Source organism: Heptranchias perlo, chromosome 20, assembly GCF_035084215.1.
Source record: "Heptranchias perlo isolate sHepPer1 chromosome 20, sHepPer1.hap1, whole genome shotgun sequence".
NCBI classification, from domain to species: Eukaryota; Metazoa; Chordata; class Chondrichthyes; order Hexanchiformes; family Hexanchidae; genus Heptranchias; species Heptranchias perlo.
The window spans coordinates 7,897,018-7,922,447 of record NC_090344.1 but is presented as its reverse complement, the minus strand read 5'-3'; the positions used below and the strand labels follow the sequence as shown (position 1 = coordinate 7,922,447).

The following is a 25,430-nucleotide window of genomic DNA, read 5'->3' as shown; positions in this document are numbered from 1 at the left end:
CTCGGATTATGGTTTTCATTTTGGCCGTTTCACTGTTTGATATGTGAGAGGTCCCCAGTTCAAATCCCAGAACCCTCCTGTTTCACTATTTCCAGTGAGGATTCACTCATTTCTTTCTCACATCTTTTCAGCGTTGCAGAAAGCAGGATTGATTTAATTCTCGAGCATATTTGAGGACAAGGGGTCGGAATGCAGCCGGTTTATCGACGCAACACACATGGAGAAAGTAAAATGTCTCACGGCGGTTTGCAGATTGAAACTGAAGGTGAATTTATCCCAATTCAGGCGATCTCAGAGGTGCAGAATAAAAATGCTCCTTAATTGGTCGGGAATACGAACCCTGTTCCCTCGCGTGGTAAGTGCAAATTCTACCAGTGAAACAGCAACGTTTGCATGGAATCGGGCTCTCTGTGTCCAGTTGGAAACCTGTTTGAAACAACATATAATTTCACAAATCTCCTCTGAGTACCTTGCACATTCTGATTTACAGCCCTGCATTACGAGCACTCGCTGCTTGTGATGGCCGAGTGGTTAAGCCGTTACATCTAAAACTCGACAGGGTCTTTCGGTGAATCATTGGATTCCTGCTCACGGCGCCATTTTTTACAGTTTTGTTCAATGCTCAAATAAATATGAACTGGAGATAACGGGCCGCATTTCATTCTCTCAGACAGATCCTTCACCGCGGCAGACCTTTTAATTGGGAGCCCAGTGGTCTCTTGCAAAACTTCAAGGTGCGTGAAGGAAACTTCACAATAATCCACAACTGGAGAATTGTGTCCAAATCTGGGCACCGCACTTTAAGAAGGATGTGAAGGCCTGTGGGGTGGCGCAGAAAAGATTTACTGGAACGGTTTCAGGGATGAGGGACTTCAGTTACGTGGATAGACTGGAGAAGCTGGGGTTGTTCTCCTTTGGGCAGGAAGGTTGAGAGGAGATTTGATAGAAGTGTTCAAAATCATGACGGGTTTAGATAAAGTAAATAAAGAGAAACTGCTCCCGTTGGCGGAATGGTCGAGAACGAGAGGGCACAGATTTACGGTGGTTGACAAAAGAACCAAAGGCGATATAAGGAAAAACGTTTTAAATCAGCGAGTAGTTATAATCTGGAATGCATCGCCTGAAAGGGTGGTGGAAGCAGATTTAATCGTGACTCTCTAAAAGGAATTGGATAAGTATTTGAAGGAAAAATATTAGCGGGTCTACAGGGAAAGAACGGGGGAATGGGACGAACTGGATTGCTCTTAAAGAGAGCCGGGGAAGGCTCAATGGGCCGAATGGCCTCCTTCTGTGCAGTAACGATTCTATGAATGTATGATTCCATCTCGCTCAAGCTTCATTTCAAATTCTGCTAACTTGATAATCAAGCTTTTTTTCTATACTTAGATCTCTCTATCTCTCCCTGTCTCTGTCCCTCTCTGTTTTCCCCTGATGGACTTCTCAGGCTTCGTTGAACGGCCAAAGCTCATCGAACCTGCGACACCAGCAGAGAATGGTAAAGATCGAAAGACTGAGACGGTCGGAAAAGTAAAGGACCAACCCAGATGATGAATTCGTAGCCAATGTCCACATATTGATGTCTCTTCGTCCTCATAGTGAAAACATCAGTACTTTTAGCCCAGTATAAAAACAAAGTCTTGTATTTATAAAGCGCTTTTCACGACCTCAAGACTTCCCAAAGCGCTTTACAGCCAACGAAGTATGTTTGAAGTGTGGTCACTGTTATACTTGTGGGAGAGTGGATAATCTGCGGATGCCGAGACAGACAACAATGTAGCTTTAGAGCAATTAATTCTGCAAAGTCGCACTTGATATTACAACTCGCACATTCGAAAGGAATGTTGTAAAGAGAGGCTAATATTGTTAATATGAAATAGTTAATGTACGTCTTCACATTGCCGTACATCGGAATAGAAAAAGTGATAGGATGGACAGAATGGTGGCCGATCGGCTGTGGGTGGCACAGAATTCTGCATTGGTTTCACCCCTCTGTTATCAGTGGCTCGTTGGTCTTCGGGTATGATATCTCGCTTTGGGGATTTGCTGATTGTTATGTGAGAGATCCCGGACGAGCCCTGCGGTGTTACCATTTTTTGTTCAAAATCACTAATTGGCTTCTCACGTCTTGTCAGCGGTGTAGTCGGCAGGATTGTCTTCATTCCAGTGCATGGAGGACAGAATGCAGAGGTTCTGTCGACGACAACACACATGGAGAAAGGAAAATGTCACAAGATGGTGTTCAGATTGAAGCTGAATGTCAACGGATCACAATTCACGTGAACTCATGAATGGAGAATGAAAAATGCTCCTCTATTCGGCAGTGATCGAACCCGGGCCTCCCGCGCAGAAATCAAGAATTTTATTACTGAAATAACAAAGTCCGCACAGCAGCCGGCGGCATGCGCTCAGTTCGAAACCTGTCTAAAAGAACATACAGTCTCAGAGTTCTCCTGTCATAAACTTCTTCATTCTCTTCTGCAGCCGTGTCAGATTTGTCGCTTGCAGCAGCGATGACCCAATGATTAAGGCGTTAGACTTGCAATGTGATTTTCCAACCCAGCTTCGACGCAACACACGTGGAGAATGGAAAATGTCTCAAATGGTGAGCAGATTGAAGCTGAGGGCGAATGTCGCACAATTCACGCGATCGCATGAATGGAGAATGAAAATAATCCGAAACGAACCGGAAATCGAACCCCGGTTTCTCACGTGATAAATGAGAATTCTATCACCGAGACAGCAAAGTCAGCACATGAACAAGCTGTAAGTTTCCAGTTGGAAACCTGTCTGATAGAACAAAGTGTCACAGATCTCGTGTGATAACCCGACGCATTCTGATTTATAGCTGTGCATCATCGAGTCGGAAGCCGAGTGGTTAAGGCGTTGGACTTGAAATCCAATGGGGTTTCCCTGCACAGGTTCGAATCTTGTTCGCAGCGCTATTTTTAAAGTTTGTTCACTGTTCAAATTAATATGAACTTGAACGAACGGACCTTGTTCGCTCCCTCAGAGAGGTGCTCCATCGCCAACGACGCTTTTAACTCGGAGCCCAATGATCTCTTGCAAAATTGCAAGACACGTGAAGGAATCTCTCCCAAGCTCCATTCTAAATTCTGCTCGTTCGCAGAACTTGACATTTATACAATTTATTTCTGTGTTTCCATCTCTCCCTGTCTCTGTCTCTTGACTTTGCCTGTTTTCTCCTGATGGACTTCTCAGGCATCGTGAACAGCGAAGAATGATGGAACCTGCAACACCAGCAGAGAAGGGTAAAGATGGAAAGACTGAGACGGTAGGAAAAGAAAAGGTGCAACCCAGCTGATGAATTCGTAATTAATGTCCACACATTTATGTTTCTTCCCCTCACAATGAAAAAAACAGCAATTTGAGTACAGTACACTTATGGTAGAGTGTATAATATGCGGATGTTGAGACCGACAATCGAACCTTTGCCGTGGTGATGAAAGCGCCGAATCCTAAACACGAAACCCCAATGAAACGCTGAAAATTCTTTGCTGCGAACAAGCAGAGCAACGCGGCCTTTCCGACTTGGCCCTTTGTAATTCAGGTCATTTTCCTGCCAGACAAACTGCTCGCACAAAATGGCATTTTCTGTTCGAAATAATATCGCGACAGAGGTGATGTTCAGGCAATCACATCACCAAGTGCAAGTAGGCATGTACATGAAATGGAAAGTGAGGTAAAATACCACCACAAGCTGCTGATGGACATGTTTCCATTTCCAAAATTCACGCAATTAATGCAGCTCCTTGGAAAACTGCAAGGCCACGCAGGTCCATCATGATTCGTTTGAAGCAACTGGCAGTTTAAAGTGGCATCTCCTGCTGCTTCTGTGGGGAGTGAGAGAGAGGCACTGTCGGTATTTGCGTGCAGTTTGATTTTGCACAGAACTGCACAGAGAAACAGCAAATATATCGGGGCTGTGAGATGTTCTATATTATTCATATTTAGCCACAGGAATATCCGCAGTCAGAAGCTGAAAAGAAGGAGATAAGAGGCCTGAGAATAAACTCAGAGCTGAATGAATCATGAAAGAGCGAAAGAAAAACTAATGTCATCAGTTCCACTTTGTCTCGTGCGCAATCTTGGGAGCTCCCCAATGGCCTGGTGGTGAGAATTCGGTACTCTCACCGCAGCGAGGTTCGATTCCCAGTCAGGGAATTAACTTTAAAAAGAGTTATGAACTTATTAAATTAATTACATGAAGCTAATTGAATCCTGTTAGTAGTTGAATCCCTGTTTTAATCACCATGAATCAATCGATAACTTTCTACTTCAGACTGAAGGCGATGTTGACGTGGTTACCGAGACACAGTCAAAACTTTATAAGATTTTTATGCTTTGAATGTGATGATTTTTTTTCATTTTATGGACTGCATCTTAAGAGTGAGATTAAAAACGCAGTGGAGTCGTTGTTAAATTTAACATTAACTGGCAATTGTCGCTGTTTATCACAGGGACGCCCGAACTAGTTCTCCGATCAAGATGAAAGTAACGAAACGAGGAACATCTGATACAACACGAAAGGCATCGGGCTATGACAAAAATCCCCACCGTTTTGCTTTTCCAAAATAAAGGGTGTGAAATTTATTCTCTGAACATTGGAACAGTCTGGTCTCGCTCACGACAGAAATCTCCATGTCACAGCGAACCAGCTCTCCTGCTGCGAATGCGGCCTCCCTTCGGGCCTTTCAGGGGCTTGTCTGTCAAGAAGAATTGTAATTACCGTGAAGCCAATGTTCCATTCCTTTATATGATTCATGTGCCTGATTCCCGACCGCAGGGTAAATGGTAGAATATCAGCCCTGCTCAGCTGGCAATGATTCCGGTACATTTTCTTGATTCCAAAACATGCGTTGAAACCCTGGAACTTTGAGGCGATGAATCCTGAGAATAAAATAAGGGCTCGAACCATCAAACTTTCACGCTGACGGATAACACCGCCGAGAACAGGTGAAGAGATCACCTGCTAAACCAATAATTCACTGGGCTAAACTTTGAGTTTGCAGCGACCAATATAACAACTGTCTACAGTCAGTGAAAAATGAATGATTAAAGCTTGTAGGAGTGAAAATCCAACCAGCCAGTCTTCACTCTTAAACCAGCAACTATGAAGAAAAACATGCCGGAGAAATACTCGATTTCAGAGCGGCGACACTGGGCCAGAGTAAAGTTCATTCAATATAATTGCCGAGTGGCTGGAGGGTGGATTTGGAACTCCTGACCGATTGCACCATGAATTTTCCAGATCTGCTTGGATCACCAATCCCTTCAGCTCATCGCTAAGAGGGACAACTCGATTCTCGGTTTCCTTTTCCTGACGATTGATGAAATTTTACAAATTGGAAGCGATCAATATCAAATCTAAACACGCCACCGACATGCTCACAGATGCAAAGCGGCCACACTCTGCTTCAATGAGATGAAAGTCAAGAGCGATTTCACGTTCGAATGCAATGGCTAACACAATTCATTCAACGAAAGTTCAGGTCGTTGAGGTGCCTTTAAAGTCCTGATTGTTTCTATTGAACTTCTTCCCAAAGCATTTGAGATTCACGTGGGACGATTTGGGGACGTTATTTTCTTTTGTGCAAAAGTTTCAACTGCAGTTCAAGATCAAAATTCCAGGGACGACAATTTATCGGTGCTGGGACCACTGCTGTTCACAATTTATCGGTGCTGGGCCACGGTTGTTCACAATTTATCGATGCTGGCACAACTGTTGTTCACAATATATCAGTGATAGGACCACTGTTGTTAACACTTTATCAGTGGTGGGACCACTGTTGTTCACAATTTATCGGTGCTGGGACCACTTTTGTTCAAAATTTACATTCATGATTTGGACACGGGAATCGGAAGTACAATTTCAAAATTTAGGGACGACACCTCATTGCGAGCTGTAGTTAATACAAAGAAAAATGCGAATAATAAAGGAAGACATTAGTAAATTTGCAGAATGGGCATGTAAATGGCAAATTAATTGCAACATTTATTATATACTCCCTTGCCTTTTTGACCCCCCCCCCCCACCCCACTAAATGCATTACCTCACATTTCTTCAGATTGAATTGCATTTGCCACTTTTCTTTCCACCTGCCTGCTCTATGGATATTTTCCTGCAGTCGACAGCTTTCCTCCTCACTCTCAACCACAGGAACAATTTTTGTATCATCTGCAAATTTCTTCATCATGCCCCCTACATTTAAGTCCAAATCAATGATCTGTACCATGAAAAGCAGGGACCGAGTACGAAGCCGCATGGAACCCCACTCGAAACAGCCTTCCAATCACAAAAGCACCCGTCGACCACAACCGCTTGCTTCCTGCTGCTCAGCCAATTTTGGAGTCAACTTGCCAATGTCCTTTGGATCCAATGGACTTTTACATTTTTGACAAATCTGCCCTGTAGGACTTTGTCAAAAGCCTCGTTAAAATCCATGTTGACTCCATCAATCGCGCTACCCTCATCGATCCTCCTTGATACCTCCTCAAATAATTCAATTCAAACGACCTTCCCTTAACAAATCCACGCTGACTGTCCTTGATTAATCCGTGCCTTTCTAAATGACGATTCATACTTCAGCTCGAGTTCAGGCCGACTGGCCTGTATTTACTCGATCTATCCCTGTCTCCCTTTTTCAACAATGGTACAACGTTAGCAATCCTCAAATCCTCCTGCACGACACCTTTTGCCAGGGTGGATTGGAAAATGATGGTCAGAGCCTCCGCTATTTCCTTCCTTGCTTCTGTTAACATCCTGGGATATATTTCATCTGGGCCTGCAGATTCAGGTCGAGCGATTTGAGGACTTCTTTTTCCTCTTTGCAAACGTTTGTCCCGCAGGTCAAGATCACAAGTCTTGGTCCAAATTAGGATGTCTTCCGGCTTTGAACCTCAAATCGTGAATTATACCCCGATCCCAACGAGCCTGGAAACAAGAACGTGTCCTCAAATTAACGTGTTGCAGACACATTCTCTGAGAGGTCTGTCTGTGGAATGAAAGGGCGTTTTTGAACAGTCATTCTGTGATCCGTTTCCTCCTGAAACCTGAACAAATACGAACACCACATTGTTATTTTGTCGCTTTATTCCATAAATTCGGTAAAATAACGAGCTGCACAAGGCACTGCTGGGAGTTGAACCCTGGATCTCCTGTTTATTCGACAGATGCTTTAACCAACTAAGCCACAGCGCCAATTGATGACATGGGGCCCCCACCTCCTCACTAATATCTATCAGCGACACTTCAATGTTGGGGGTTCAGGCCGTTTTGTCTCTGTCCATTTCGCTTGTCCGTTCACCTGTGCATCCCGACACTGACTGCATTTCTCGCTGAGTTTATCTTTGTGTATCCTTCAGTGCATTGATACATGGATGATTATGTGTGATTGTATTTGTGACATTAAATAAATCAGGGCTTCAGACAATTCTCGCTCTGACATTGGAGAACTATTGAGCCGAACTTTACAGCGGAGTGTTGTTTATTGTGGTGCTGAAACTAAAAAAATCGTAAGAGGAGCAAAAAGGGAAAAGGAGAAAAACTTATGATTTAAAATTAGGTCAACTCTCAAGGTTTTTACGAGTATATTGAGAGAAAGAAGGGAGGCTGAGAGTAATGTGGGCCGCTTAAAGACAGATGGAGGTGATATTGTAATTGAAAATCAGAAAATGGCAGAGTTGCTAAATTTTTACTTTGCATCGGTCGTCACAGAAATGGATGACGCTAACATACCAGAGACACGAGGAAAACTGTTAATAAATCAAGGGGTTTCAGTACAAGTAAAATGATGGCAATGGAGAAAATGAGGAGGCGAAAGATAGACAAATCTCCAGGAGCTGATGGTTTCCACCTCAGGGGATGAAATGGAACAGGTGAGGAAATTGTACATGCTTTAGTCATGATCGATCAAAACTCTCTTGATTTAGGAATTGTTATTTAACGAAGCGCATCTTGATTGGAGGCTTGTGTTTGAGAAAGATCTCGAAGTGATAATTGAGAACAATTTTACAACACCAAGTTATAGTCCAACAAATTTATTTTAAATTTGGAATTTAAAATAAATTTGTTGGACTATAACTTGGTGTTGTAAAATTGTTTACAATTGTCAACCCCAGTCCATCACCGGCATCTCCACATCATAATAATTGAGAGACCGAAAATAAAGCTGTTTGACAGGAGCGCTGATGCTGTCGGTTGTTCGCTGCTCTCGTGTTGCACAATTGTGAAGCGTGCGTTACTTATTTATAGCAGTATGGGCTCCAGAAATGACCAGGTTGTGAGTTCGAGCGTCTTCTAAAACAATCAAATCTTTTACTCCGAACATTTTGATCGGAGTTCAAGGTAGAAATGGCATCTTCCATAACGCAACTTGTTAACAACCAGTCGTTTTTACAATACGCTCTTGTGGGACAAACGTATGGAGGTCAACAATCGACTTCTTAGTTTTCCCATGTGGGAATTTGGGTTCCTCTGGCCTACCGTCTTTCAATAGCAGGTGCCAGTTTACTTGTTCACAGGGGGAGAGGGGGCTTTTAGCGGCAGCTCATATGGCAAAGGGGCCGGTACAAGATATTTAAATCTAAAGAACCAAACACACAATTCTTCTTTTCTTTAAACCGATATTCATCGGTTGGAAGTTTCGTGTTGGGAAAATTTGGAAGAGAAATATGCTGCCTGGTTTCACTGTGTCACGGGTGAAATTATTCAGCTTACAGATGTTAATAGGCTGAAAGGTCGAGAGGCCTTTTCCAACTCCCGTGTGGGACAAGTTCAGCTTTTGAGCCGCTGGGTAAAGTGCTATTTTAATTGCTGCTAACGAATGACACGACATTTGGCACAAACAAGAAGAATTGTAAACTCACGAGTTCACTGTTCATGTTTCTTACATCATGTTCAACAGAAACAAGGATTCTCCTCAACACGTTGCTGAGAATTTTATCAAACGGACCTCACCCTCGTTCGACGGCTGCAGGGATAATTCAGAGATCTCCCATGAATATGTACGATGGGAGCTTATGTAGTATCGAGCCTGGGTAGCTCAGTCGGTAGAGTATCAGACATTTAAAGTGAGTAGTGAGCTGAAGGTCCAGCGTTTAACTCCCTGTCCAGGCTCCACATTTCGGAACAGCTGGCAAGCTGTGACTTTGCAGCGGGACCTGAGATGTGTTGTCAAAGTTTCGATAGTATCTTGTTTCCCAGGGATGGGCAGTAATGCGCCGTCTGAGGCGGTTCCCGATCAGGAATTCAACTTTACTGTATTAGTTCACTGTATTAATTTCGCAAAACTCATTCAACTCTGTAAAAAAGACGAATACTTGTTCAAATCGCCATTGATCAACCAGTTACTTTCTGTTTCCGGCTGAAAGAAATGCTGACTTTTTTTATGCGTTGATTCACCAGGCCGAATTTAGGGAGTTCAGAGGAGAAGTGAAAAAGGAAATGAGAGGCAAAGAGAAATATGACTATAGACTGACGGCCAACATAAAAGGGAATCCAAAAGACTTCGACAGGCAAGCAAACAGTAAACGGGTAGTCAGAGGAGGGGTGAGGCCGATTCGGCACGAAAAAGGAGGTCTACTCATGGAGGCAGAGGGGATGGCCTGGGTACCAAATGAGTACTTTGCATCTATCTTTACCAAGAAGCTGCTGCCAGAGTCTCAGCAAAGGAAGTTATCGTTGAGATACTGGATGGTCTAAAAATTGATAAGGAAGAGGCACTTGAACGGCTGGCTGTACTTAAAGTAGATAAGCCACCCGGTCCGGATGGGATGCATGCTCGGTTGCTGAGGGAAGTAAGGGTTGAAATTGCTGAGGTACTGGCCATAATCTACCAACATCCTTAGATATGTGGGTGGTGCCAGGGGACTGGAAAGTTGCAAAGGTTACACGCTTGTCCAAAAAAGGGTGTACGGATAAACCCAGCAATTATAGGCCAGTCAGTTTAACCTCAGTGGTGGGGAAACGTTTCGAAACGATAACCCGGGACAGAATTAACAGCCACTTGGACGAGGGTGGATTGATGAGGGAATGGCAGCCCGGATTTGTTAAAGGCAAATCGTGGTTAACTGACCTGTTAGAGTTTTTTGATGAGGTAACAGAGAGGATAGATAACGGCAATTTAGTTGATGTGGTGTATAAGGACTTTCAAAAGGTGTTTGCTAAAGTGCCGCATGGTGGGCTTCTCATCAAGATTGCGGCCCATGGAATAAACGGGGCAGAAACAACATAAATGCAGAATTGACGAACAGCAGGAAACAGATTACTGGTGATCTGTTGTTTTTCGAACTGGCGAGAGGTGTACAGTGGCGTTCCCCAGGGATCAGTGCTGGGACCACTGCTTTTCTTGATATATATTAATGACTTGGACTTGAGTGCACAGAGCACAATTTCAAAATTTGCAAATGAAACAAAACTTGGAAGAGTAGTAAACAATGATAAGGATAGTGATGAACTTCAAATGATATAGACATGCTGGTGGCATGGGCGGAGACGGGGCAGATGAAATTTAACGCAAAAAAAGTGCGAAGTGATACATTTCGGTCGGAAAAACGAGGAGAGGCAAAATAAACTCCAGGGCACAAATGTAAAAGCGGTAGAGGAACAAAGAGGGGTTTATGTGTACAAATCGTTGAATGTGGCAGGGCAGGTTGAGAAAGCGGTTAAAAAGCATACGGGATCTTGGGCTTTAGAAATAGATGTATCGAGTACAAAAGTATAAAAGTATAGAAGTCAGGATGAAACTTTACAACACACTGGTTCGAACACAACTGAAATTTTGTGTGGGGTTCTGGACACCGCACTTCAGGAAAGATGTGAAGGCCTTCGAGGGGGTGCAGAAAAAAATACTATCATAATTCCAGGGATAAGGGACTTTACTCACGTGGATCGACCGGAGAATCTGAGGTTGTTCTCCTTGGAACAGAGACGGTTTTGCAGAGATTTGATTGAGGTATTCAAAATCATGAAGGATCGAGGCATGGAAGATGGAGAGAAACTGTTCCCATTGGCGGAAGGGTCAAGAACCAGAGGACATAGATTTAAAGTGATTGGCAAAATAACCAAAGGTGACATGAGGAAAAACTTTTTTACACAGCGAGAGGTTCGGATCTCAATGCACTGCCCGAGGGTGTGATGGAGGCAGATTCAATCATGGCCTTCAAAGGGGAGCTGGATCAGTACTTGAAAGGAAAAAAAATGCAGGGATTCGGGGAAAGGCGGGGTAATGGTTCTAGCTGTATTGCTCTTGCAGAGATCTCGCACGGACTCGATGGCGCGAATGGCCTCTTTCCGTGCTGTAAGCTTTCTATGATTCAATTCTATGTGTTGGTTGCAATGCAAAGGGAACAGAGCGTGCCATAAATCGACACGACTCTGAGTTACCTCACAAGCAATGTATTTTAAGAGCAACTAATTCTGAAACGTCTTACTTGATATCTCAAGTCGTGCACTCGAAAGCAATTTGGTAAAGGGAGACTAATATTGGTGAATGGAAATAGTTAGTGCACAACTTGATATTGCTGTCCACCCGAACAGAAAACGAGATTGAATGGATCGATGTGGTCTGAAAGGATGGGCGATCGGCTGTGAGACGCAACCAACTTTTACACTGGCTGCACAACTAAAGTAACAGCGGTTCGTTGGTCTAGGGTTATGATTCTCGCTTCAGGAGTTTTATTGAGTGATATGTGAGAGGTCCCGGGTTCAAGTCCCGGACGAGGCCGCATGTGTTTCTCCTTTTAGTGAAAAGTCACCAATTGTCTTCTCACATCTTTTCAGTTTTGCTGTTGGTGGAACTGAATTCTATCCGGAGGATGTTTGAGCTCCAGTGGACTGAATGCCGAAGTTTCGTCGACGCAATACACATGAAGCAAATAAAATGTCTCAAGATGACGAGGAGATTGAAACTGAATTTGGATTTTTCCCAATTCAGGCGGATATTCGATGACGGGATAGAAAGCCACATGTCCAAGTTTGCCGATGACACCAAGATGGGCAGCATTGTAAGCAGTGCAGATGAAAGCATAAAATTACAGAGAGGCATTAATATAATAAATGAATGTGCAAAATTGTAGCAAATCGATATGAATTTCGTCAAGTGTGAGGTCATCCACTTTGGAACTAAAAGGATAAATCAGAGTACTTTCGAAATGGTGAAAAGCTCGAAACAGTGGAGGTCCAAAAAGACTGAGGGGTCCATGAACATGCATCATTAAAATGTCATGGACAGGTACAAAAAATAATCAAAAAGGTTAATGGAATGTTGGTCTTTATATCCAGAGGACTAGATTCCAGGGGATAGGCATTATGATACAGTGACAAAACTCTGGTTCGACCAGACCTGGAGTATTGCCTTCAGTTCTGGGCAACGCACCTTAGGAAGGATATATTGGCTATGAAGGGAGTGCAGCGTCGATTTACTAGAATGTTGCCTGGACTCCACAGTTTAAATTACGCGGAGAGATTACATAAACTCGGGTTTGCCTCGAATTCAGTAGATTAAGTGCTGATTTGATCGAACATTTCAAAATATTAAGGGGAACTGATGGGGTAAATAGAAAAAAAAAGATTTCCGCCCGTTAGCGTGTCTCGGACTCGGGGAAGCAGCCGAAATATTAGGGTCAGGACTTTCAGGAGTGAAGTTGGGAAACACCTCTGCAAGCAAAGGGAGGTAGAAGTTTGGAATTCTCTTCCGCAAACGGCAGTTGATGCGAGCTCAATTGTGAATTTTAAAACTGAAATTGATAGATTTTTGTCAACCAAAGGCATTAAGGGACATGGGGCTAAGGCGATAATATGCAGTTAGGTTACATATCAACCAGGATCTCACTGAATTGCGCATAAGGCTCGAGGGGCGAAATAGTATACTTTTGCTCCTCAGCTCCTCATTGTTACAGAATGATCCTGCATTGTATCGGGAATCGAACCAAGGTCTCCAGCGTAATAAGTAAGAATTCGACCCCAAGCACCATCAATGCGCGCGTTTGTAACAGCAGCATGTGTCCATTTGGAATCCGATCTGAATGAACATGCCGTTTACAGCTGCGGTGGCCGAGTGTTTGAAGCGTTGGATTCAAAATTCAATTGAGGTTTTCCTGCCCAGGTTTGAATTCTGATCGCAGAGCTACTGTTTAAAGATCACTTCAGTGCTGAAATAGATTAATTGGAGTTAATTGTCCGCATTTATCTCCCTCCAAGAATGAGAGATTCTCCAGCGTGGCGGGTGCTTTTAATTAGTGTCAGATCTTCTCTTGCAAGATTTCAAGACCAGAGAAGGAATCTCTCCCAATCTGTAACTTAAATTCTGGTAGTTTGCAAAACCTGACATTTATACTCTTTATTTTCTTTGCATGCATCTCTCTTTCTCTCCCTGTCTCTGTCTCTTGTCTCTCTGTGTTGTCCCCGATGGACTTCTCAGGCTTCCTTGATCGGCGATGGCTGATCCAACCTGCAATAATAGCAGAGAAGGGTAAAGAATAAAAAGACTGAGGTAGTAGGAAAAGGAAAGGTACAACCCAGCTGATAAATTCATAGCTAATGTATCCACATTCATGGATCTTCACTCTCATAGTGAATGAAAGCAGCAATTTGAGTAAAGTATACTTATCGTAGAGTATAAACTATGACCGTGCCGAGACAGACGACAATGTCGTTTCAGAGCAATTCATTCTGTAAAGTGTTACTTGATAATAAAAGTCGTACATTCAAAACGAATTTGATAAAGAGAGACTAATATTGTTGATTTGAAATAATTAGTGTGGAATCTGAAATTGCTCCACACGGTATATCGTACAAGAAAGCGAGATTGGATGGCCATGGTGTTCTGAAAGGATGGCGGATCGGCTGCGAGGCAGCGAAATTTTACACTGGCTGCACGGCTCTGTTGCCAGTTGATCTTTGGATCTGATTCTCGCTGAGGGAGTTTTACTGGCTCAAATCCAGGATGACCCCTGTTGTGTCCCCGTTTTTGCTCAAAAATCACCAATTGGCTTCTCAGCGATGCAAAAGGCAGGTTTGACTTATCTCCAGCAGAGCATGTTTGAACACGAGAGGAGAGAATGCAGAGGGTTTGTCCACGAAAGACACGTGGACGAAATGAAGATAATCTTTCAAGAAGTTGGACAGATTGAAGCCGGCACATGAATTTATCCCAATTCAGGCGATCTCATGGGTACAGATGCAAAAGGTAAAGGAAGCTGCATTGGCCTGGAACCAAACGCCTGGTTTCGCCGTCGGCAGGCGAGGGTTCGACCCTGAACCACCAATCCACACACGGCTGCAGGCTGCACGTGTAGCGTTGGATACAAGTCTGGAACATGCAGTCTGGCAGAGTTCCTGTGATGAGCCTGCGCAGTCTCCAACCGCGTGCTACCTGTGGGTGACCAAACGAGTGGGTCAAGCATGGTCTTGAAATTCACTGAGATTCGAAATCACTTCACACCGCCACTGTAAAATGGTTAAATCAATAAGAGCTGTAGTTTCCAGGCAGTATTTACTTCTCTCAGAAATAAAGTTATAATCCAGCCCTACATACACCTCTAAGATTTCACGACATGCGAAGAATTTCCTTTAAGCTGCAGCTTAAATTCTGTTGTATCACACAATTGGAGATTTATACTATTTTTCTTTTCATGTATCTCTCTATCTCTGCGTTTCTTCACTTTCGGTGTTGCTCCCTAATGGACTTATCAAGCTTCCTTCAACGGCCAGGTCTGGAAACCCCGGATGGGAAAAGGCTTGTCGGATCTTCGTCCAATTGTTGGATTTCGACGGAATGAGTTTTGCTATTTTCCGTCTCCGTTTTCGAAAAATATAAACCCAGATGGGATTTCCCCTCCTCGGGTCCCGTCACCTTCGGGTAATGGGAATGAACCCGATCGATCACTCGGTCTTAATATCTGTATTCTCATTGTTTAACAATAAAATTACTGGGATACAGTTATTTTCAGGACACATTTTAGAAATTAATACATAACAGACATATTCGAAAACTAGAAGCACGTGGGATTAAAGGGTCGGTGGTAACGTGGGCAAGTAATAGGCTGAGGGATAGGAGGCAGAGGTTAGTAGTGAACGGATGTTTTTCTGACTGGGGAGAAATATGCAGTGGAATCGCCCAGGGGTCGGCATCAGGACTATTGCTTTTCATGTTATATTTAAATGACTTGGATGTGGGAATAGGGAGTACAATTTCAAAGTTTGCGGATGATACAAAACTTGGCAACGTAGTAAATAGTGACGACGATAATAGCAGACTTCAGGAGGACACAGACAGACTGGTGAAACGGTCAGTCACGTGACAGATTTAACGCCGATCAGTGTCAAGTGATGCACTTTTGGATGAAGAACATGGAGAGGCAGCATAATCTAAATGGAACAATTTATGGGGGGTTCCAAGAGTAGAGGGACCTGGGAGTTCATATTCATAAAACAGGGCAAGTTGATAAGGCGGTTAAGAAATCGTATGGGATACTTGGCTTTGTAAATAGGGGCATTGAATATCAAAAAGGAAATTATACTAATCCTTACAATCAGTGGTTCGGCCTCAGCTGAAGTATTTTGTACAGGTCCGGGCACCACACTTTAGGATAAAAAGGCATTGAAGAGGATTCAGAGCAGGTTGACCTGGATGATACCAGTGATGAGGGACTTCGGTTATGTGGAGAGATTGGTGAAGCTGGGATTGTTCTCCTTACAACAGAGATGGTTAACGGGAGACCTAATAGAGATATTCAAAATAGTGAGGGGTTTTGAAAGAGCAAGTAGGGAGAAACTGTTTCCGTCTGGCAAGTGGGTCGGTAACCAGAGATCACAGATTTAAAATAATTGGGAAAAGAACGAGAGGGGAATTGAGGAGAATTTTTTTCACACAGAGGGTTTGATAAGATCAGGAACGCACTTCCTGAAAGGATGGTGGAAGCAGATTCCACAGGATCATTCAAAAGGCAATTGGACATAATTGAAGAGGACTAATTTGCAGCATTATTGGGAACAATCTGGGCTGTGGGTCTAATTTGGACAGGTCTTCGAAAAAGCCGACACTGGCAAGACGGCCAAATGGCCTCCTTCTGTGCTGTAAGATTCTATGATTCTATGATTACCTTCTGAATCATTGTAATTGATGCTATTCAGCGTTGAGCAACCAAGAAAATTATAACCGTGATATTCGGCTTCTCCATTCCCTTATGAATATCGCAGCTTATAATGTCCAGGCGGGGGTGGGTCTGAATGGGGGATAGAGTGCGGAGATTGGAATGGAAGCCCAGCAGAATGAACTTGGCCTCATCAGTTTTTGTTACTTATCCAACCAGTTGCCCGAAGCAGGCGGTGAACCTTCTTCTCGAGAGAGGATCGTCATTTCAGTTCAGAAGGAAAAAGGTATCAAGAAAATCGGGTAAAACGCGCACAGAATGATCCGGGGCTTATAGCACACCCCTTTTAAACAGACACAGATATGGAATAATCCGGAACTTTCAGGACGTCCCTTTTTAACAGACACAGACACGGAATGATCCGGGACTTACAGCACATCCCTTTTTAACAGACACAGACACTGAATGATCCGGACATAAATCATCATGATGGTACATACGTTTCTCTTAGGTTGAACATAAGATTTACTCTTTTTACAATGACACCACTGTACAATCTGATACTTCGCGACCTTACAATCTCAACACCATCCTGGAAGGAACTGTTGCTGATTTCAGCAAATAATGCAAAACCCTCTGTCTGCCGTTTCGAGAAGGATGGGACTTTGACCAGACCTTCTGTGTGGATTGAAGGAGAGAAACAAAACTTAAACACAATAACGACGAGGATGGGACTCAAACCCACGCGTGCATAGCACAATGGATTAACAGTCCATCCCCTTAACCTCTCGGTCACCTCGTCGCACGCAAAAATATGCGAAAGCCCCTTTATTCAAAATTAAAATACTGGCTATGTTGTCAACCTGAAATCAAAACTGTAAATGTGTATATCCTCAGCAGGTCAGGCAGAATCTTTAAACATAGAAACAGAGTTAACGTTTCAGGTCGATGGCCATCACATGATTATTCCAACTCACTCAACTTGCGCCTTATAGATGGTTGAACGGCTTTTGGAAATTAGAAGGTGATTCACTCGCCGCATAATATCCAGCCTCTGAACTGCTTTTGTAACCATAGTGTTCATGTGGCTGGTCCAGTTAAGTTTCTGGTTAATGGTAACCAATAGTATGTTAATGGTGGGGGATTCGGCGATGTTAATACCGAATCCCCACAGAAGAGATTTACTGTAAAGATTCCAGGGATGAGGGGCATAAGTTTCATGGATAGATTGGAGAAGCTGGGGTTGTTCTGCTTGGAACAGAGACGGTTACGAGGAGATTTAATAGAGGTATTCAAAGTGATGAAGGATCCAGACAGAGTAGAAAGAGATAAACTGTTCCTATTGGTGGAAGGTTCAAGGACCAGATAACATCGATTTAAGGTGTTTGGCAAAAGAACCAAACGTGGCATGCGGAAAAACTTTTCCACACAGCGAGTGTTTAGGGTCTGGAATACACCGCCCGAGGGAGTGGTGGAGGCAGATTCAATAATTGTCTTCAATAAGGAACTGGATAAGTATTTGAAACGAAAGAAAATACAGGGCTACAGGGAAAGGGTGGGGGAGTGGGTCTATCTGGATTGCACTTGCAGAGAGCCGGCACGGACTCGATGTGCCGAATGGCCTCTTTTCGTGCTGTGACCTTTCTTTGATTCTATTCTATTTGTCGGAGGCGATGCAAAGCGACCGGAGCGTGACGCAAATCGACCTGCTCATGTACATTCTCTGATAATAAATCTTAGTGTGATGCAAAGAAGAAATTCATAATTATGGTCCATATCTTTTATATTATGCTGACGAAAAAGAGGTACTCGGTTCACCAGGGCGCCATTGTGCACATTGGTTGAAACTTCACCTCGATCACCCCTTACACTCCGAACACCTCCGTGTAAGATACAGTTGGGTGGTAATCCAGACTTTGCTGAATTGTTCAAACACGTGTAAACCAGCAATGCGGAAAAGCACTTCTTACCAATGAAGGGTTTTTGGTGAGGCGGCCAAAATGAAAAGCTCTACAAATTTTGGCAGCAGTGCGATTCGCACCAACATAATTCAGAAATGGAAGTCAGCATCTTAGACAACAAAGCTACTCACACACACGGCAAACCATTCAGTTCGGATGACAAAAGTCATCAAGCTGAAACATTACCTCTGGTTCTTTCTCCACAGGTGCTGCCTGACCTGCTCAGCGTTTTCAGCATTTTCTGTTTTCATTCTTGTGATTTCACAATGGCCGTTTTCCTGAAAACACCCAATTTGACCCAAGGACAAAGCTCACACTTCACTTTCCCCAGGCGCTTAAAGTCTACTGTTTCCGAACAAAATCACCTCCGCGACGAACATTCAAAGGACCTTTCGGTCACGGCCAATCTCCTGTAATCGACACTTTTTTACCATTGCCGCTCTTTTCATTTCACCTCATTCCTTTACAATCGGACATTTCCACAGACCTATTACGATCAAGCGGAACATTTCCGACTTTCCTGCACCGCCCAGATTGCTAAAAGTCCAGCTTTCATCCGTCTTTCGCAGCTATGTCGCGCCGCCCGTCTCCACCGCAAATCAACTGTTCGGGGAAAAGCGCGAACGACCATGGAAACAAAATCCAGTTCTTCAGTTAACATCCCCCGTGTCACAAGATACCCCATGGAAATTTCACGGAAAAGTATGCGCTGTCCTACCGAATGCCAGCCCTGCTTTCTTTGAGCTTGTCTCTGGAGCAGATGGAAATGTATCGACTGGTTTCAAGGCACAAATGAACATTGATGCGAACGGGACATGTGCCCCCGAGAAACAGCGGTCAATGGAGAGCAAACTTAAAGGCGTAAGAATGTGAAAGTGAGTGTTAGAGTAGGCAAGGCCGCAGGAAAGTCTCAATGAAATCGACCATGATTGTGGAAGGAAGAAAAAGCTGGAGGCAGCGGCTGGTCTGAATTTTGGATCGTCCAACAGAGACACACGAGAATACAAAAACAGGATACAGACAAAGGTGCTGGGGCAGAAAGAAAAAGCACGAAATAAGAGGAATGAAATGAGAGTGAAAGAAAGAATGGGAGAGAGGGGGGTGAAAGGAAGAAAGAAAGAAAGAAAGATAAAAGGGAGAGACAAAATCAAACGTGCAATACTCAGCCCGCAAATGGGCGCTGCTCCCAATCGGCTACAATTCGCCCCACAGACCCTCATCCCATTCATACCGTCCTACAATATACTGTCAATGCTGTGCAGTGAATCAGAGAGTTTAAAGGTATAAAGACACTCACACCGTCCTACAATCCACTGTCAATGCTGTTCAGTGAAACAGAGAGTTTAAAGGTATAGAGATACTCACCTTTTTTTTTTCAAAAGTAGCACATCCCAGGAATAAGAGTGAGCGTGGGTTTGCTCTCCTGGTGTAGCTGAGGCTTGTCAGTCAAGAGTCCCCTCCTCCCAGTATTGGCTGTGGAGGAAGTACAGTGTAGATTTAATGGAATACCTTCAGCCTGACCGAGGTTATTCTGACTGGCCAGTAATTACTCGATCGATCTCTTTCTCCCTTTTAAACAACGGTACATCTTTAGCAGTCCTCCAATCCTTCGGCATCACACCTGCAGCCAGGGAGGATTGGAAAACGATGGTCAGAGCCTCCGCTATTTCCTTCCTTGCTTCTATTAACAGCCTGGGATATATTTCGTCAGGGCCCGGGGATTCAGGTGGAGTGATTTGGGAACTTTCATTTTCCAGTTTGCAAAAGTTTGCACCGCTGGTCAAGATCACAAGTCTCGGTCAGAATTAGGACTACTTCCGGGTTTAAACTTCAAATCGTGAATTATACCCCGACCCCAACGAGACCAGAAACAAGAACGTGTTACAGACACATTTGATGAGAGGTCTGTCTGAATAATGAAAGTGCGTTTTTGAGCAGTCATCTTGATATCTGTTCCCGCCTGAAACCTGAACAAATCCAAACACCACAGTGTTATTTTGTCGCTTAATTCCACAAATTAGGTGAAAATAATAAGTTGCATAAGGCACTGCTGCGATTTGAACCCAGGATCCCCTGTTTACTAGACAGATGCTTTAACCAGCTAAGCCACAGCGCCAATTGGTGACAACCTGTTCACACCTCCTCTCAATAACATCTATCAGCGACACGTTATTGTCTGTTCGGGGTTCAGACCGTTTGATTTTGTCGATTTCGCTTGTCCGTTTACCTGTGCATCCCGATACTTCCTGCATTTTTTGGTGTGTTTATCTTTGTGTATCCATCAGTGCATTGATACACCGATGATTATGTGTGCTTGTGTTTGTTACATTAAATAAATTAGGGGATCAGACAATTCTCTCTCTGACAGTAAAGAACTAATGAGCCGAACTTTATTGCAAAGTATTATTTCTTGCGGTGCTGAAACTAAAAACCGGAAGAGGAACAATCAGGGAAAAGGAGAAAAACCTGTGAGGGAAAATGAGGACAACAATCAAGATTTTTACCAGTACATGAAGAGAAAGAAGGGTGACTAAGAGTAATGTGGGACCTTTAAAGACAGATGGAGGTGATATTGTAATTGAATATCAGGAAATAGCAGAATTGCTAAATATTTACTTCACAGAAAAGGATGAGGATAACATACCAGAGACACGAGGACAACTGCAAATAAATCATGGGGATTCAGTACAAGTAAAATAATGGCAATGGAGAATATAATTAGATTAAAGATAGACAAATCTCCAGGACCTGATCGTTACCACCCGAGGGGACGAAGAGGAATAGGCGAGGAAATTGTACATGATTTAGTCATGATCGTTCAAAATATCTTGATTCAGGAATTGGTCCTTTGATTGAAACATTGTCAATGTCACTCCATTATTTAGGATGGGTAGCAGAGATGAAGTTGGAAATTATAGACCCATTAGTCTGACGTCCGTGGTGGGGACGGTACCAGTATTCGTTATTAAGGAAGGAATGCCTGAGCACTTGGATAAATATGAAGTAATCAGAGAGAACCAGCATGGATTTATAAAGGGTAAGTCAAGTCCAACAAAGCTAGTTGAACTTTTTGAAGATATATCTAACGTGGTAGATAATGGAGTGTCTATGGATGTTATATAATATTGAATTCCAGAAGGATTCGATAAGGTACCACAGAAGATACTGTTAACATAAATGGGAGCGCGTAGAATTTAAAGCAACCTATCGAAACGGTTTGGGAGTTGGTTAGAAGGTGGGAGGAAGAGACCCGGTGTATAAATGACGTAGACGACGGAATAGACTGCCGCATATTCTGGCGATTTGGAGGAGGGGACCGAGTGTAATGCATCAAAGTTTGCAGATGATACAATGATGGGAGGGAAAGTAGAGAGTGAGGAGGACATAAAAAAACTACAAGGGGATATCAACAGGCTGGGTGAGTGGGCGGAGATTTGGCAGATGCAATGCAATATTGGAAAATGTGAGGTTATGCACTTTGGCAGAAAAAATCAGAAAGCAAGTTATTATCTTAATGGTGAGAAACTGGAAAGTACTGCAGTACAAATAGATCTGGGAGTCCTCGTGCAAGAAAGTCAAAAAGTTAGTATGCAGGTGCAGCAGGTGATCAAGAAGGCCAACGGAATGTTGGCTTTTATTGCTAGGGGGATTGAATATAAAAACAGGTAGGTATTGCTGCAGTTATATAAGGTATTGGTGAGACCGCACCTGGAATACTGCATACAGTTTTGGTGTCCATACTTAAGAAAAGACATACTTGCTCTCGAGGCGGTACAAATAAGGTTCACTCGGTTAATCCCGGGGATGAGGGGGTGGACATATGAGGAGAGGTTGAGTAGATTGGGACTCTACTCATTGGAGTTCAGAAGAATGAGAGGCGATCTTATTGAAACATATAAGATTGTGAAGGGTCTTGATCGGGTGGATGCGGTAAGGATGTTCCCAAAGATGGGTGAAACTAGAACTAGGTGGCATAATCTTAGAATAAGGGGCTGCTCTTTCAAAACTGAGAGGAGGAGAAACTTCTTCACTCAGAGGGTGGTAGGTCTGTGGAATTTGCTGCCCCAGGAAGCTGTGGAAGCTGCATCATTAAATAAATTTAAAGCAGAAATCGACAGTTTCCTAGAAGTAAAGGGAATTAGGGGTTACAGTGAGCGGGCAGGAAATTGGACATGGATTTAGATGTGAGTTTAGGATCAGATCAGCCATGATCTTATTGAATGGCGGAGCAGGCTGGAGGGGCCGATTGGCCTACTCCTGCTCCTATTTCTTATGTTCTTATGTTCTTATATCCACGTTTGTCGCTGACACCAAGTTAGGTGTCACAGTGAATATTGTAAATGGGAGCATAGGAAACTGAAAGATTAAGTGAGTTGGCAAAATTGTGGCAGATGGAGTTACATAGAATTACAAAGAATGTACATCACGGAAACAGGCAATTCGGCCCAACTGGATTATGCCGGTGTTTATGCTGCAGACAAGCCTCCGCCAACCCCTCCTCATCTAACTGTATGTGCAGACCCTTATATTCCTTTCTCCTCCATGTGTTTATCGAGCTTCGCCGTCAACGAATCCATGCTATTCGCCTAAACTACTCCTTGTGGGAGCGAATTGAACATTCTAACCACTCTCTGGGTGAATGTGTTCCTCTTGAATGCCATATTGAATTAAATAGTGACTACCTTATAATCATGGCCCCAATGATTTGGAGTCCCCGCATTCACAAGTGCAAACACCTTATCTACGTCTAACCTATCAAACCCTTGCATAATCTTAAAGTCCGATATCAGGTCACCCCTCAGCATTCTCATTTCTATACAGAAGAGCCCCAGTCTGTTCAAACTTTCAAAATGGGCAAGTGTGAGCTCATCTACTTTTTTTCTGAAGTAAGATAGATCAGAGTATTTTCTAAATGGTGAGAATCTAGGAACTGTGGAGGAGCAGAGAGATTTAGGGGTCCAAGTACAGAAATCGCTAAAAGCCAGTGGAATGTTGGAAAAATGAATTTAAATGTCTCATGGCATGTTGGCCTTTATTTCAGGGAAACCGGGATTCAAAGGGGGGAAGTATGTTACAGATAGAAATCCCTGCTGAGACCCCATTTAAAGTATTGCATTCAGTTCTGGGCACCACCTCTCAGGAATGAAATATTGGCCTTGCAGAGGGTGCAGCGCAGATTCACCAGAATGATACCGGGGCTAAAATGGTTAAATTATGAGGACAGGTTATGCGGAGGTCGGTCCTCATTTTTCTCTTATGAATCCCGCCCCATCCGTTTACTGTGGACGGGAGCGCGTCAGATACTAAGTCAGTCAGAATCGGATGCAAATCACATCACGGTCACAGCGGGTCTGGGACTGGCGACTGGTTTTACATTGAGTCTTTTTTAAGGGATAGGCTGTACATTGTTTGTATCACAATAATAATAAGTTTGATACAATTAAGGTTTTTTTCGGTTATTTCCCATTTCCACCCTCACCAGTTTTATATAGTAACAGGTAACAATGTTTAAGGGATGTGATGTGCAGTGTTGGTGGAATCAGTGTAATTTAACTTGATACATTGAAGAATCTCGTGTCTATACCAGGCTCTTACCTTATGTTTAGACCCTGACCGAGTTTAAAATCGGTCACTCACTGATATAAATAAACCAGTAACAACCCCGAAACCTCAGCGGGTATATTTGTTCCGATAATTAGTGACGGTCGCAATTTCCATTGAAATTACAATCGGCAAATCCCAGAGGCTGTTTCGGGTTTGACAAACAATGAAACAGATTGTTTTAAAAGCCGAAAAGAGGGAAAACCTGGTGGTAGATATAAAGTTTTATACATTATCTCTTTCTGTTTCAGATTTACAAATTCTCTTTGTGTGTTGCTGACAGGAGCGGCTATAATGGAGCCCAGTGACTGGGTAATGAGCTGCACTGAGACATTGGCCTGTGTTACAGACTGGCTCGTTGGACCTGCTCATTTCGACTCATCTCATTGTCAGCAACGGGAAATTACTGAAATTGAGGCTGGTGAATAACTGCTCGAAATACCAATCCTCTCCACCACTGGGGACTGAATCTTCCGACAAACAGGGATTTTCAATCGTGCAAGTTTCATTCACCTATTCTGCTCTTCGTTTCCCTGATCTGATTGGTGCGCCTTTCCCTTCAATTCACGACTTACAGGAAAAACTCGATTTTACAGTCGATTTTCGGGTCATGACGTATAGTGATATTTCAAATAATTGAAATCGACCTTTATCAATCCCAATATCGTCCCCTACACGTTTGACAAACGCAAAGCGGCTTCAATCACGGTTTTGCTGACACAACTCGTTCAAAGATACTGTCGGTAATTGGTGGGTCTTTCAAGTCATGACACGAACGTAACGGTTCGCACTGCCGTTTTCCCCAAGACACTTCAGATTCATGTGGAATGATTTCGCTTTGGGGGTTAAAACCATTCCCTCTTCACAAATCCGCGTTTGACCCTGTGTCTTTTAATATTTTTGATAAGCGATACCAATTCGGTTTGCCCCGTAGTGTACATTACTTTTTAAATATTACAGATAAGCAGGGCACTTGAGCTGTCACAGCTGTGACTTTGACTTTTCTCCCTCTCCTCTCGATCTCACCGGCAACTGTCACAAACCACAATCTTCTGTCACACTTCTCCATCAGAAAGTTCCGAGCCTCGGTTTTCAAATGAAATAACGCCCATCTCTTCAATCAACGACATCCCAGGGAGAGTTTCCCAGTTTCGTCTCACACTTTCCCCAAATCCTCCTTAAAGCACCATCAAAAATTGTCCCTAAGTTAATAATAATATCATTAAAAGTTCTTATCTTCTGGGGTTTTGTTTCAGATTCCATGGCTTTTAAAGGCCACTGCGGATATTTATCGAAGTGCATCTTGATTGGAGGCTTCTTGGAGAAATCGGAGAAAGATCTCGAAGCTCTTGTAGAGCAAGCGGTCAGCGTGCGGCACTTTTATCAGCTTCAGAAATGCCCAGGTTGTGAGTTTCAGCCTCACCGAGAACAGTCGAGCATTTTACTCCGAACATTTTGACCGGAGTTCAAGGTACAACTGGTATGTTCCGTCACGCATCTGCTTCTTAGTGTTCCCACGTGGGCACTTGGGTTCCTCTGGCCTACCGTCTTACAACAGTAGGTGCGAGTTTACTTGTTTACAGGGGGAGAGGGGGCGATTAGCGTCAGCTGATATGGCAAAGGCGCCGGTACGAAATCTTTAAATCTGAAGAACCAAACACACAATTCTTCTTTCCGTTCAGGGTCCTTTAAAAATCTCTCACAAATCAACAAAAAACAGTCGCAATGAGTAGCTTTGAGAGGAGATTTCTGCAC

The 25,430-nt window shown here is 43.4% G+C and overlaps 3 non-coding genes across 3 annotated transcripts; all 3 read right to left on the bottom strand.

The window, feature by feature from the left end:
- Positions 1 to 7,145: 7,145 nt before the first annotated feature.
- On the bottom strand, positions 7,146 to 7,219 carry trnai-aau (transfer RNA isoleucine (anticodon AAU)). The gene has a single exon. It is a non-coding gene; the product is annotated as a tRNA-Ile (tRNA).
- A 9,614-nt stretch (positions 7,220 to 16,833) lies between these two features.
- Positions 16,834 to 16,915, bottom strand: trnan-guu (transfer RNA asparagine (anticodon GUU)). The gene has a single exon. It is a non-coding gene; the product is annotated as a tRNA-Asn (tRNA).
- A 3,201-nt stretch (positions 16,916 to 20,116) lies between these two features.
- trnat-agu (transfer RNA threonine (anticodon AGU)) lies at positions 20,117 to 20,190 on the bottom strand. The gene has a single exon. It is a non-coding gene; the product is annotated as a tRNA-Thr (tRNA).
- Between the last annotated feature and the right edge of the window lie 5,240 nt (positions 20,191 to 25,430).